This window comes from Dromiciops gliroides, chromosome 1, assembly GCF_019393635.1.
Source record: "Dromiciops gliroides isolate mDroGli1 chromosome 1, mDroGli1.pri, whole genome shotgun sequence".
Taxonomy (NCBI): Eukaryota; Metazoa; Chordata; class Mammalia; order Microbiotheria; family Microbiotheriidae; genus Dromiciops; species Dromiciops gliroides.
Genome location: NC_057861.1, coordinates 713884006 through 713899434, shown reverse-complemented (window position 1 = coordinate 713899434; position 15429 = coordinate 713884006).

The window sequence follows — 15429 nt, the reverse complement described above, 5'->3', positions numbered from 1 at the left end:
CAGTGAATCAATCTGTGATTTTATTTTAAAATGAAAAGCAAAATGAGGAGTTAATAAACTTCAATATTTCAAAAAATTATTGATCTAATTGCTGTGAGGACTCCCTACATTGCTACAGATTACAGTCCAATACATGTCACAAGTGGGATAGATGCTCTTCCTACAAAAAACACCCTCTGTGATTCTTCTGCATTTTCCCCCAATAATCGCCCTGGAGAGGAACTACCTTATAGTGCTGGAATCCATTCTCTCTCTCTCTCTCTCTCTCTCTCTCTCTCTCTCTCTCTCTCTCTCTCTCCCTCTCTCTCTCTCTCTGAATCACTATTTCTTTGTGTCTCTGAAATAAACAGGACGATGGAAGTTCTCCAAAGCTGGATAATAAGGTCATTAAAGGTGTCAGTAGAAGTTTGAAAGGAAGAAAGGATTCCACAGGGTTGCTGATGTTTTTGAGGAATTCCTCTTTGCGAATTACGTTTTGTTGTAATATAAGCCCTAAAATATTACCTGACCTGATTAATGGGTAATTCAAAAGTTTTGTCTAATATAGCACAAAAAAGAAAAAAACACAAAATTAAATAAAACATTTATTATCTGGGATATTATATGAAAGAGTATGACCGATCCATTGCATTAGTACATCATTATGTATATCTGGGGCATAAATTAAAGTTGGACAATGAAAGTGCCTTAGAAATGAATAGGTCGAAGAGAACAGGATGAACTGAATTCACAAGTTCTACAGGGCTTTAAAAATCTTAAATGGCTCAACAAGATAAAGAAAATCATCTGCATTTTGTTAACATAAATGGTTTGCTAGTATTGCTATATGATAACATATCTTGGAATGCCAAGATATCTGAAGAATTAAAAGTTATGAATAGCAAGAGAAATAGTAGTGCAGTGGGTCAAAAAAAGCTACAGCATATTTACAGTGATTCTTCACATCTTTATACACACACACACACCATGCTTAATAAATGGTTTCTGGGTTACATGGGAAGAACAGACCTTTTAAATTCTGATTTTATCAATAAAGTTTGTTTTGATCAGCTTGTTTAGTTGTTCCCCAACCACTTAGTACACTTAGCACATCATTTGTCTCCAGCTTTTTGTCATTACAAATAGTGATTAAATGGATAATTTGTTAATAGGGAGCCTCTCCTTTTGTCATTCATCCTATGAGTAAAAACAAAGATTTCTTAACCAAGGAATTAGGATAGTTTAGTGATTTTTTTTTAATTCCAAATTGTTTTGCATAATAGTTAAAGTAATTTATAATTCCTCCAGAAAAAATTGTTGTCCTGTGTACCCATCATTCATCCATCACTGCCTTTTTTATTGTTTACTATATTTGTCAATTTAAAGTACATGCAGTAAAATTACAAAATTGTCTTGATGAACATTTTTATTGCCATTAAAGATATTGAACAATTTTCATGGCATTATGGATAATTTTCATTTTCTCTTTTGAAAATTATTCATCCATGTACCTTCGTTGCTTTCTTATTGAGGCATTTATAATAGTTTTATAAATTTTGGCTAATTCCTTATATACTTTGTATATACCACTTTTTTCAGAGATATTTGATGCAAAATTTTTCTTAATCACATCCCCATCACTAACTTATATCTCTTCTCCTTATTGTGAATTATGTTTCTTCATAAGCTATAAATTAAGTTAAATGGTATTGTCTATTATGTTTTTTATAGTCTCCTCAAACCCATATCTTTCCTTCCTTCTATTCATATAAACTATATAATTTACTTCTTTATTTTTATTATATTATTTTTTACTATTTAAATTATTAATATTTTAAAATTTTATGAAATATGTTATAAGGTGCTAGTATAAACCAGGTTTCTGCTGACTGTTGTCCACAAGTTCTTGTCATATAAATAATCACACAGAAAGTTGCATTTCAGCTATTGTCAAACACCATGCTATTGGATTTCTTGGCTTTATTTCCTTCTAGACCTTCTTTGTAAAGCACCCTTTTGGGAATATCCCCTATTTTTAATCCCATTTAAGAGTTGCGCCACAAGAGATCTAAACGACGACTTTTGTCAGTATTCTAGAAGTAACTCTGAGGGTTTAATATTGTCATCAACAAGTACTACTCACCCTATGGTGTACTCTCCATTAAGAATAAACCAGTCGGGGCAGCTAGGTGGTGCAGTGGATAGAGCGCCGGCCCTGGAGTCAGGAGTACCTGAGTTCAAATCCGGCCTCAGACACTTAACACACACTTACTAGCTGTGTGACCCTGGGCAAGTCACTTAACCCCAATTGCCTCACTAAAAAAGAAGAAAAAAAAAAGAATAAACCAGTCACCTCTGTTAGATTTTAGAAAAGAGACTTACTAAGAAGTCACAGAAAGAACGTTGGTACCAAAGAGTTTCCTCTGATCTGGTACACTCTCCCCTTTCACACATGGATTCCCTCTCTATCTGTCTCTGTTTCTCTCTCTCTCTCTCTCTCTCTCTCTCTCTCTCTCTCTCTCTTTCTCTCTGGGTGTCTGTGTGTTTGTCTTTCTCCTTCTGTCTCTCTGGAGAATTGAGTCAAACCCAAGGTAATGAAGATGAAGCATACTTGTAGATATCTCATTGTCTATTGAGGCAATTCACAACTATTGGCACTACTGGCAATGGGATGTACTCTACTCCCTTAGTGGAGCTTCATTAAACTTCTCTTAAGTGTAGTTCCCTGATGAGCAAACAGACCGGCTGGGTTCTGGTTGATTCCTCTATTGATCCATAGCAGCAATTCCTGATGGGTCATGAGCTACAATACGCACTGAAGGTATCTTCTCTTAGGTGACTATTGTTATACATCATTTCTTTTGTTTATATATATTTTTATTTTTCCCTTTATTTTCATTTTATTTAGAATTTTCCCCAAGTTACATGTAAAAAAAAATAAAAACCAAATTTTTTTCACACTGATTTTTTAAAACTTTGTGTTCTAATTTTCTTCCTTCCTCCCTCCCTACAAAATCATTTTTTTTTAGATCTGAATAGAATTTTATTTTCCAAACTATATATAAAAACAAAATTTTAACATCAATTTTTAAAAAACTTTTTGTTCCAAGGGGCGGAGCCAAGATGGCAGAGAGGAAGCAGCAAGCTGCCTGAGCTCTCCTTCTGTTCCCTCAAAAAGAACATTAAATCAAGCCTCTGGACAGATTCTGAAACTACAGAACCTGCAAAGGGACAGAGAGACACAGTGCTCCCACCAGAGATAATTTAGAAGACTTCAGGAAAAGGTCGGTCTGACTCAGGCAAAAGAGAGGCCCAGTGCAGGGCAGCAACCCAGCGAAGAGAGGGTCGGGGTAAGTCAGCAGGAGCTACGGGCTACAGCCGAACAACTGAGGCCCCTGGAACCTGGTTCAAAAATCTGGTGGCCAAGGAGGACAGTGGAAAAACCTACCTGCACCGGCCGGGAGGGCCACGAACGGGTCAGGCGGGAACGGACACCGGGATCGGGTGCCTGGCTGGCCAAGCACACTCAGAAAGGAAGTGCAGGGCGGGGGATCTCCACATGCCATAAAGGCCTCAGATTAAAAAGCCGGTCACACAGCACCTATACTCCTGCACAAGAAGCACAAAACAGGGACCCTGGTGCCCCCAGAGCAGACCTCAACTTAAAAAATAAAGAAATAAGCTGCAATAATGAGTAAGAAGTAAAAAAAGAGCCCTCTCCATTGAGACCTTCTGTATCAATAGCGGGAAGAAGCCAACACAAACTCAGATGAGGACAATAGCTTCAAATTGCCTACATCTGAAGCCTCACCAGGGAAGGTAAATAGGTGTCAACAACAAAAAGCTTTCCTGGAAGAGCTCAAAAAGGATTTTAAAAATCAATTTAGAGAGGCAGAAGAAAAAATGGGGAGAGAAATGAAAGCAAAACAAGAAAACTATGAAAAAAGAATCAGCAGCTTGGAAAAGGAAGCACATAATTTCACTGAAGAAAACAATGCCTTAAAAAATTCATCTGGCCAAATGGAAAAAAAGGTGTATAATCTCATTGAAGAAAACAGTGCCTTAAAAAATTCACTTGGCCAAATGGAAAAAAAAGGTGCATAATCTCACTGAAGAAAACAATGCCTTAAAAATTAAAATGGGACAGTTGGAAGATAAGGAATCCATGAGACACCAGGAATCAGTCAAGCAAAATCAAAAGAATGAAAAAACAGAAGAAAATGTGAAATACCTCATTGGAAAGACAACTGGTCTGGAAAATAGATCGAGGAGAGACAATTTGAGAATCATTGGACTGCCTGAAAGCCATGACCAGAAAAAGAATCTAGACACCATATTCCAGGAAATTATTAAGGAGAACTGCCCTGATATCATAGAATCAGAGGATAAAATCATCATTGAAAGAATCCACCGATCACCTTCTGAAAGAGACCCCAAAAGGAAAACTCCAAGGAATATTGTAGCCAAATTTCAGAATTATCAGGTGAAGGAGAAAATACTCCAAGCAGCCAGAAAGAAGCAATTCAAATATCATGGAGCCACAGTCAGGATTGCTCAGGACCTGGCAGCTTCAACATTAAAGGACCGCAAGGCTTGGAATATGATATTCCGGAAGGCAAAGGAGCCTGGATGGCAGCCAAGAATCTATTACCCAGCAAAAATGTGCATTTTCTTTCAGGGGAACAGATAGACATTTAATGACATTGGGGACTTTCAGTCTTTCCTGGTGAAAAGACCAGAACTGAATAGAAAATTCGATCTCAACATACAAGACTCAAGAGAAGTTTAAAAAGGTAAACAGAGGGGAAAAAAACAAAAGGTTACCCTATTAGGTTAAACTGTTTATATCCCTACACAGGAAGATAATACTCATAACTCTTAAGAATTGTAAATGTATTTGGGCAGAGAGAAGGACTTTACACAGAGGGTATAAATATAAATTGTCTTTGAAGTGATGATACAAAAAAGAATTAAGGGGTTCAAAAGGGAGTCTATGGGGAGGAGAGGAAAGGTGAGGTGGAATGGGATGAATTATTTCATGTGAAGAGGTAGAAAAAAACCTATTACAATAGAGGGAAAGAAAGGAGGGGTGAACATTGTTTCAACCCTATTCTCATTAGATTTGATTCAAAGAGGGAATAACATATACGTTCATTGGGATAAAGAAACTTAACTCATTCTTTAGGGAAGCAAAAGGGGAAGGGAAAAGGGGGGACTGATAGAAGGGAGGACAAAAGCAAGGGAGAAAAGGGTAAAGAAAAGAGAGGGGGGTGATAAAAAGGGAGGGCAGATCGGGGGAGGCAGGGGTAAGAAGTAAAACGTCGGTGAGGAGGAATAGGGTGAAAGAAGGGGGGAAAAGTACAAAGGGGGTAAATAGAATGGAGGGGAATAGACAGTAATAATAACTGTGAATGTAAATGGGATGAACTCTGCTATAAAACAGAAGTGAATTGCAGAGTGGATTAAAAACCAGAATCCTACAATATGCTGTTTACAAGAAACACATTTGAAGCAGAGAGATACACACAGAGTAAAGGTAAAAGGCTGGGGCAGAATATATTATGCTTCAGCTAAAGTAAAAAAAGCAGGGGTAGCAATCCTTATCTCAGACAAAGTGCAGGCAAAAATAGATCTCATTAAAAGAGATAAGGAAGGAAATTACATCTTGCTTATAGGTACTATAGATAATGAAGTCATATCAATATTAAATATGTATGCACCAAGTGGTATAGCATCCAAGTTCTTAAAGGAGAAGTTAAATGAGTTACAAGAGGAATTAGACAGTAATACTATACTACTGGGGGATCTGAATCTCCCCCTCTCAGAATTAGATAAATCTAGCCAAAAAATAAATAAGAAAGAAGTGAAAGAAGTAAATAGATTACTAGAAAAGTTAGACATGATAGATGTCTGGAGAAAACTGGATGGGCATTGAAAGGAATATACCTTTTTCTCAGCAGTACATGGCACATTTTCAAAAATTGACCATGTATTAGGGCACCAAAACATCATAGTCAAATGTAGAAAGGCAGAAGTAGTAAATGTATCCTTTTCAGATCATGAAGCAATAAAAATTACATGTAAGACAGAGCCAGGTAAAAGTAGAATGAAAATCAATTGGAAACTAAATAATTTCATTCTAAAGAATGAATGGGCCAAACAAGAAATCATAGAAACAATCAATAACTATATCGAAGAGAATGACAATAATGAGACAACATACTAAAATCTATGGGATGCAGCCAAAGCAGTGCTTAGGGGAAAATTTATAGCTCTAAATGCTTACATGAATAAAAAGAGAAAGAGGAGATTAATGAATTGGGCATGCAACTTAAAAACCTAGAAAAAGAACAAATTAGAAATCCCCAATTAGATACTAAATTAGAGTTCCTGAAAATCAAAGGAGAAATTAATAAGATTGAAAGCAAAAAAAAACTATAGAATTAATCAATAAAACTAAGAGCTCGTTTTATGAAAAAAACAATAAAATAGATAAAATATTGGTTAATTTGATTAAAAAAAAGAAAGAAGAAAACCAAATTACCAGTATCAAAAATGAAAAAGGTGATGTTACCACCAACGAAGTGGAAATTAAATCTATAATTAGGAATTATTTTGCCCAACTGTATGCCAATAAGTTTGATAATCTAAATGAAATGGATGAATATTTACAAAAACACAAACTGCCCTGGTTAACTGAAGAGGAAATAAAATCCTTAAATAAACCTATATTAGAAAAAGAAATTGAACAAGCCATTAATGAACTCCCTAAGAAAAAATCCCCAGGGCCAGATGCGTTTACGGGTGAATTTTACCAAACATTTAAAGAACAATTAATTCCAATATTATACAAATTCTTTGGAAAAATACCTGAAGAAGGAGTTCTACCAAATTCGTTTTATGACAGAAATATGGTGGTGATACCAAAACCAGGTAAAGCAAAAACAGAGAAAGAAAATCATAGACCAATTTCCCTAATGAATATTGATGCTAAAATCTTAAATAAGATATTAGCAAGGAGAATAAAGCAAGTGATCACCAGGATAATACACTATGACCAGGTAGGATTTATACCAGGAATGCAGGGCTGGTTCAACATTAGGAAAACTATTAACATAATTAACCACATCAATAAGAAAACCAACCAAAATCATATGATTATCTCGATAGATGCAGAGAAAGCTTTTGACAAAATACAACATCCATTCCTAATGAAAACACTAGAGAGTTTAGGAATAGGGGGAGCTTTCCTTAAAATAATAAACAGTATCTACCTAAAGCCATCAGCAAGTATTATATGCAATGGAGATAAATTAGAGGCCTTCCCAATAAGATCAGGGGTGAAACAGGGATGTCCATTATCACCCCTATTATTTAATATTGTCCTAGAAATGTTAGCTTTAGCAATCAGAGAAGAGAAAGGAATTAAAGGAATTAGAATAGGCAAGGAGGAAACAAAACTATCACTCTTTGCAGATGATATGATGGTACACTTAAAGAATCCTAGAGAATCAACTCAAAAATTACTTGAAACAATTAACAACTTTAGCAAAGTAGCAGGATATAAAATAAATCCACATAAATCATCAGCATTTCTATACATGACCACCAAAGTCCAGCAGCAAGAGATAGAAAGAGAAATTCCATTTAAGGTAATGGTAGATAATATAAAATACTTGGGAGTCTACTTGCCAAGACAAACCCAGAAACTCTATGAACACAACTACCAAACACTCTTCTCACAAATCAAATCAGATCTAAATAATTGGATAGATATCAATTGCTCATGGATAGGAAGAGCTAATATAGTAAAAATGACAATACTGCCTAAATTAATTTACTTGTTCAGTGCCATACCAATCAGACCTCCTAAAAATTATTTTATAGAGATAGAAAAAATAATAACAAAATTCATCTGGAAAAACAAAAAATCAAGAATATCCAGGGAAATAATGAAAAAAAAAATTCACAGGAAGGTGGATTAGCGGTACCAAACCTGGAGCTCTACTATAAAGCGGCAGTCATCAAAACTATCTGGTACTGGCTAAAAAATAGAGTGGTAGATCAATGGAATAGGCTAGGCTCAGGAAATTCAGTAGTAAATGACACTAGTAATGTAGTGTTTGATAAACCCAAAGACTCTAGCTTCTGGGATAGGAACTCAGTATTTGACAAAAACTGCTGGGAAAACTGGAAGACAGTATGGCAGAAATTAGGCATAGACCAACATCTTACACCTTATACTAAAATAAGGTCAAAATGGATACATGATTTAGACATAAGAGGTGATACCATAGGTAAATTAGGAGAGAAAGGAATAGTCTACCTATCAGATATTTGGAAAGGAAAACAGTTTATGACCAAACAAGAGATAGAGTATATTATAAAATGCAAAATGGATGATTTTGATTATATTAAATTTTTTAAAAATTGTACAAACAGAAGCAATGCATCCAAAATTAGAAGGGAGGCAGAAAGCTGGGAAACAATTTTTGTGGCCAGTACTTCTGATAAAGGCCTCATCTCTAAAATATATAGGGAACTAAATCAAATTTATAAGAATCCAATCATTCCCCAATTGAGAAATGGTCAAAGGATATGAACAGGCAGTTTTCTGATGAAGAAACAAAAGCTATTTATTCCCATATGAAAAAATGCTCTAAATCTCTAATGATTAGAGAGATGCAAATAAAAACAGCTCTGAGTTACCACCTGACACCTATCAGATTGGCTAAAATGACAAGAAAGGAAAATAATAAATGTTGGAGAAGCTGTGGGAAAATTGGAAGACTAATTCATTGTTGGTGGAGCTGTGAACTGATCCAATCATTCTGGAGAGCAATTTGGAATTATGCCCAAAGGGTGATAAAGTTGTGTATACCCTTTGACCCAGCAATACCACATTTAGGTCTTTTTCCCAAAGAAATAATGGAAAGGGGAAAGGGACCCACATGTACAAAAATATTTATAGCTGCTCTTTATGTGGTAGCAAGGAATTGGAAGTTGTGGGGGTGCCCATCAATTGGGGAATGGCTGGACAAGTTGTGGTATATGAATACAATGGAATACTATTGTGCTGTAAGAAATGATGAGCAGGAGGAGTTCAGAGAAACCTGGAGGGTCTTGCGTGAGCTGATGATGAGTGAGATGAGCAGAACCAGAAGAACATTGTACACAGTATCATCAACATTGAGTGTTGATCTACTGTGATGGACTATATTCTTCTCACCAATGCAATGGTACAGAAGAGTTCCAGGGAACTCATGATAGAAGAGGATCTCCAAATCCAAGAAAAAATAAAAACTGTGGAGTATAGATGCTGAATGAACCATACTATTTCTTTTGTTTTTGGTGCTGTTGTTTTTTTTTTTTCTGTTTTGAGGTTTTTCATCATTGCTCTGATTTTTTCTCTTATAAGAGGACTAACACAGAAATAGGATTAATGTTATTATGTGTATATATATTTACGTATAGATATATGTATATATCTATATCTATATATCTGTATATAGATATATAGATATGACCTATATCAGATTACCTGCTGTCTAGGGGAGGGGTGAGGGAGGGGAGGGAGGGAGAAAAATCTGAAATTGTAAAGCTTGTATAAACAAAAGTTGAGAACTATCTTTACATGTAACGGAAAAAATAAAATACCTTATATGTAAAAAAAAACAAACAAACAAACAAAAAAACCCAAAAAAACAACTTTGTGTTCCAACTTCTCTTCCCCCCTCCATTTCCATCCCCTACCCACAAGAACTCAATCAATTCAAAATAAGTTATACATGAGTAGTCATGGAAACATTCCTATATTAGCTAGTTGTGAGAGAAAACAGTCAAGAAACCCAGAACTTCATATTAAGGAATTGTCAAAGAGGAAATGAAAAAAAAAATTTAATATGTGTTTCCATCTGTTTTCAGATACTATCAGTTCTTTCTCTGCAAATGGGCTGCAATCTTCATAAGTCCCTCAGGGTTACATTGGATCATTGCCTTGCTGAAAGTAACCACATACTTCCCAGCAGATTATCCCCCACTATTGCTGTTATTTTGCATACAGTACATTTCAGTGTGCTTCAGCTCATGTAGGTCTCTCCAGGTTTTCCCCATAGCATCCTATTCATCACAACCTCTATATCAACCTTAAGCTTGACAGAGAATCTTCTTCACAAAAGCCCAGCAAAGTAGGTACCATACATTTTGCCATTATAGTCAATCATCATAACTATTTCCCTCCATTCCATTCCCTTCCCATGACATTTACTCTATCTTCTTTTTACCTATTCCTCCTCAGAGGTGCCTTACTTCTGACTATCCTCTCCCTCGCTCTTCACTCCCTTTTTTTTCACCCTTCCTTCCTTGTCCTCTTCCACTCCTATTTTCCTGCAGGGTCAAACAGATTGCTCCTCCCAATTGGGTATGAAAGCTATTCCCTCCATGAGCCCACTCCAAAGTGATAAAGGTCCCTGAGCTAATTCTGTGTTCTAAATTTTTCTTCCTCCCTCCCTCCTCAACCCTCCCTATGAGATCAAGCAATTCAATATGTCATACTGGTGCAGTAATGCAGAACATCTTCATCTTCCTTGAAAGTGTTTTGCTTTTTACTGCTCTCTCCCCCAGTCTGCCCTTTCCTCCTTCCCTTCTCCCCCCACCCCTTTTCTCCCTCCCTCCAGGGAAAAAGTATATTACTATACCTATTTGAGTACGTATGTTAGTCCTTCTTTGTGCCAATTCTGATGATATTAAGGTTCACCCACTCCCCAACTGCTTCCCCCTATTCTACTCTCCTCCATAAGCTTTCTTCTTGTTTCCTTCATGTGAACTACCTCTCCCCAGACCATATCTCCCCTTCTCCCTCCCCCAGTTTATTCCTCCTATACCTCAACCCTATTTTAATGATGTCATCATGGATTAGTTAGGTGGCACAGTGGACAAAGCACCAGCCCTGTACCCAGGAGGCCCCCCAAGCTCAAATCCAGCCCCAAACATAAGACACCCCTCCCCGTCTGCCCCACAAAGAACAAAACATAAATGCTTTACAGATATCATCCCTTCATATTCAGTTCAGCCCTGTCTTCTGTGAATTTCTTGTGAAGAATTTTTGTTTTGTTTTGTTTTGTTTTGTTTTGTTTTGTTTTTTGGTGAGGCAACCGGGGCCAAGCGACCTGTCCAGGGTCATACAGCTATCAATTAATTGTTAAGTGTTTGAGGTCACACCTGAACTCAGGTTCTCCTGAGTCCAGGTTCAGCACTCCATCCACTGCACCACCCAGCTGCCCCTGAATTTCTTACTGAGATAGTTCTTATGATTTCAAAGTATTATCTTCCCATGTAGAAATGTAAACAGTTTGATCTTTTAATATCCCTCATGAAGTCTTTTTCCTGTTTACCTTTTTATGCTTCTCCAGGATCTTGTATTTGAAAGTCAAATTTTCTATTCAGTTCAGGTCTTTTCATCACAAATGCTTGAAAGACCTCTTTCTCATTGAAATCCCATTTTTGCTTCTGAAAAATTATACTCAATTTTGCTGGGTAGGTGATTTTTGGCTGAAGCCCCAGTTCCTTTGCCCTCTGAAATATTATATTCCATGCCCTTCGATCCTTTAATGTAGAAGCTGCTAGATCTTGCTTTATCCTTATTGGAGCTCCACAGTATTTGAATTCCTTTTTTTCTAGCTGCTTGCAGTATTTTCTCCTTGACCTGGGAGTTCTGGAATTTGGCTATAATATTCCTGGAGGTTTTCCTTTTGGGATCTCTTTCAGGAGGTGATTGGTAGATTCTTTCAATTTCTATTTTACCTTCTGCTTCTAGAATATCAGGGCAATTTTCCCTCACAATCTCTTGGAGGATGGTGTCTAAGCTTTTGTTTTGGTCATGGTTTTCAGGTAGTCCAATGATTTTCAAATTATCTCTCCTAGATTTATTTTCTCGGTCAGCTGTTTTTCCAAGGAGATATTTCACACTGCCCTCTATTTTTTCATTCAATTGGATTTGCTTTACTGTGTCTTGGTTTCTCATAAAGTCACTAGCTTCCATTTGTTCAATCCTAATTCTTAGGCAGTTATTTTCATCAGACAGTTTTTTAATCTCCTTTTCCATTTGGCTTTTCAAACTGTTGACTTTTTTCTCATGACTCTCCTTCATCACTCTCATTTCCCTTTCCATTCTTTCCTCCTTTTCTCTACATCTTCTTTCTATATCTCCTACTTTCTCTTCAAAGTCCCTTTTGAGAGCTTCCATGGCCTGAGACCAGTTCATATTTTTCTTGGAAGCTTTGGATGTTGGAGCTTTGACCCTGTTATTATTTTCTTCTTCTGAGGTTGTATTGTGGTCTACCTTACCCCCAAAGAAGTTTTCGAAGGTCTTCTGCTTTCTCTACCTGCTCATCCTGGCTTACTATTTCTTGGCTTTTAACTCCTTCCTTAAGTGTGGTGCTACTTCCAGGACACACTGTTCAAGCTACAGCATGGCCTGGGGGATGGTTGGGCTTCTTCTCAGTCTGCCTGGACTCGCTTTCATTTGATTTTAAACTCTCCACTGCGGGGTGGGGGGTGGGGTGGGGGAGGGGCTGCTTCTGGGCTCCACTCCTGTTCTCAGCTTCAGAGGGTCCCAGGTGTTTTGGGTTGAGGGGGGGGAGGCTTTAATCTAACCAGGCCTGGTCTCAGGTCTGGAGATAACCTCAGGCCTATTTACTAAGAAACCAACCAGAAAAGCTTTCTGTGGTGTGGTTCTCAGCTCCCGATGAGACTGCTCCCCTACTCCCCTCCCCCACCTGTGTCTCCTGCCACTCAGGATTTCTTCCTGGTTGCTCGCTGGGGTGGGACAGTCGAATCCTTCCCCCCAATCCACTGGGACCCCTTCACTTACCACCCCCAGGCCAGCCATTCAGTCCGACCGCACGCTCAGTTCCAGAAGACGCCTGTGCTGCAGCCGATTCAGAGACACTGGGGTAAATTCCTCTGGCGGGTGTCTGGTGTGTCAGCCAGATTGTGAGGTTAGGCTTTGTTCATGGCACAGCACGGCCCTCTGAAATCTATCTACAGCTGGAGAAAACTCTCAGCCCGTATTTTTGTGTGTTTTTCTGCCCCAAGGGTTCTTTTATTGCTATTTGGGGGGTTATTGTATCAGGAGCCCCGTGAGCTTAATATCTTTCCTCCGCCATCTTGACTCCACCCCTGTTATACATCATTTCATAAAAGGAATTTGGTAGAGAACCTCTTGTGCTCACTAAATGCAAATAAAATGTGAGTATAAATTATTCTGGTCAAGCATATTTTTTGTTATCTGTCTTCACAGTCTCTACATAGAGACAACGAGTGGTCACTAGACTGCTGATAATTGTCTCAGGAATCATGCTGATAAGACGTTTAATGAAACTTCTAGTAAGACCTTATGATTTTCAAACTCAAAAGGGTACTTCCTGGATACTTCCACTTCAAGGTCATTCCAGCAAAAGAGACATAAAAGAAAGGAGGTCTATAGCTCTATGCCTATCTTACTATGCACTATATCATAGCCACTTAGATTGGATTTGAATAGTGAGTACACATATTCCAGGGAGTGGCTGCCCACATTGACTTGAGGCTGCCATATGGCTAGGTGGAAGACTGGAAAGCAAACTTTTCCTTACCTGGCTCTCAAGAGACAATTCAATTTCAGCCCAGTGGCCTTTGAATCATCAGTTCTTCCAGCTCTGCAGCCAATTAGAGAATGCTTTGTTATCACAACAGTAAAAAGTCTGTCATAATGATTGTCCATGGAACCAATGTTTACACATACTCCAAGGATTGCCCCCAACCATAGGCCAATCTCCTTTCACTGGAATTATTGACTTTTAATTCTTTCAGTTTAGTTACTTATAATTATTTTTAAAACAATAAATACTACTTTATAATATAATGATGTCTGGCAATGCTCAAACCCTCCTTGTTCTTCCTCCTTTTCAACATTCCCCTTAATATTCTTGACTGTTCATCCATATTCTTTTTATTGTTTCATTTAATTCTATGAAGTATCCCCTTAATAATTTGATTAGTGTGACACTAAAGCTCTAAGCTAACTTAAGTAGTAGCAGTGATTTTGTGATATGTGTGGGTTCCAGTCACGAATAGTGAATATCTTGAACTCATTTTGTCTTTTATTTAGTTCAGTAACATTTATAAAGCATCTACTATATTTTGTGTAAGACACTATCCTAGGTTCATACTATACTCAAAGAATTGATATTCTATAAATCATAGTTATAGAAGTTTTGAGAATATCTTGAGCAATTAGTTTAAAATTTTAGCACTTTTGTAGGCATTGAAATTGAAATATTTTCTTTTGCTCTCAGCTATTGTACTTAATACATAGAAATCCTAATTATATTTTTGAATTTATTTTTATCCCACAATATTGCTGCAGGTTCTAATTGATTCAATTTTTACACACACAGAGGATTGTTTATAGAAAGCATCATATCATGTGTAAATATTAATAATTCAACTTCTTTTTTTTACAATGTTAATATACTAATATCATAGGGAGAGGTACTATTGTTATAGCTAGCATTTCTAGGATTATGTGGAAATAATAGTTTGAACAGGAATTACCTTATTTAACATTTAATTTTAGTGATAAAATTTGCAATATTTCTCTATGTCAAATATTAACTTTTGGTTTTATACAAATGTTTTTTTATAATACTAAAGAAAAGCTTTTATATTATTATCATGTTTAGTATTTTAACAAAAATTTGTAAGATTTTGTCAAATACTTTTTCTGCATCTATTGCAGAATGAATACCCATTATGCTTATAATGTTCTGAATGTTGAACCATCCTAGCATCCCAAAATCCAATTTGTTTTCTATGAATATTTTTTAAGATAATATTGCTTTATTCTCTGATGATTCATTAAAATTTTAGCATTAATGTTCATTAATATTATTTCTCGATACAGTATAATATTTCTCTGCTTTATTCCTTTTTGGTTATGGTATCATTCAACATATTTTGTGTCATAAAAGGAGTCAAGTAGAGTAATATTTTTATAGGAGGAGTAAATTTTATATGTAGTAACTGAGGGGTTAATTGTTCATTAAGTAGGAACAGGGACAAGTTCTAGGCCTGTGATTTCATTGACATAGGGAACTCCTGGGTGAGTAAACTTCCAAGGAGTTCAGCCATTTTTTGTAATTACAGTCACAGATATCTTCCCAAAGCATGAATTGGTTACATTTTGTCCAAGGTCATATAGACAGTATTTTCCAGAGGTAGGATTTGAAGCCAACTATTCTGGGCTTGAAGTCTGGTGCTATATCTACCATGCTAGATGGCCTTTAACTCATACAATGTATTTATCTAATAAATGGAATTTGGTAGAGTTGTTCTTATGCTTATTAACTATTTCATAGAATTAAAGTGTAACTCAATCTACTCCAAAATATTTTTCTCCATTTGCCAATT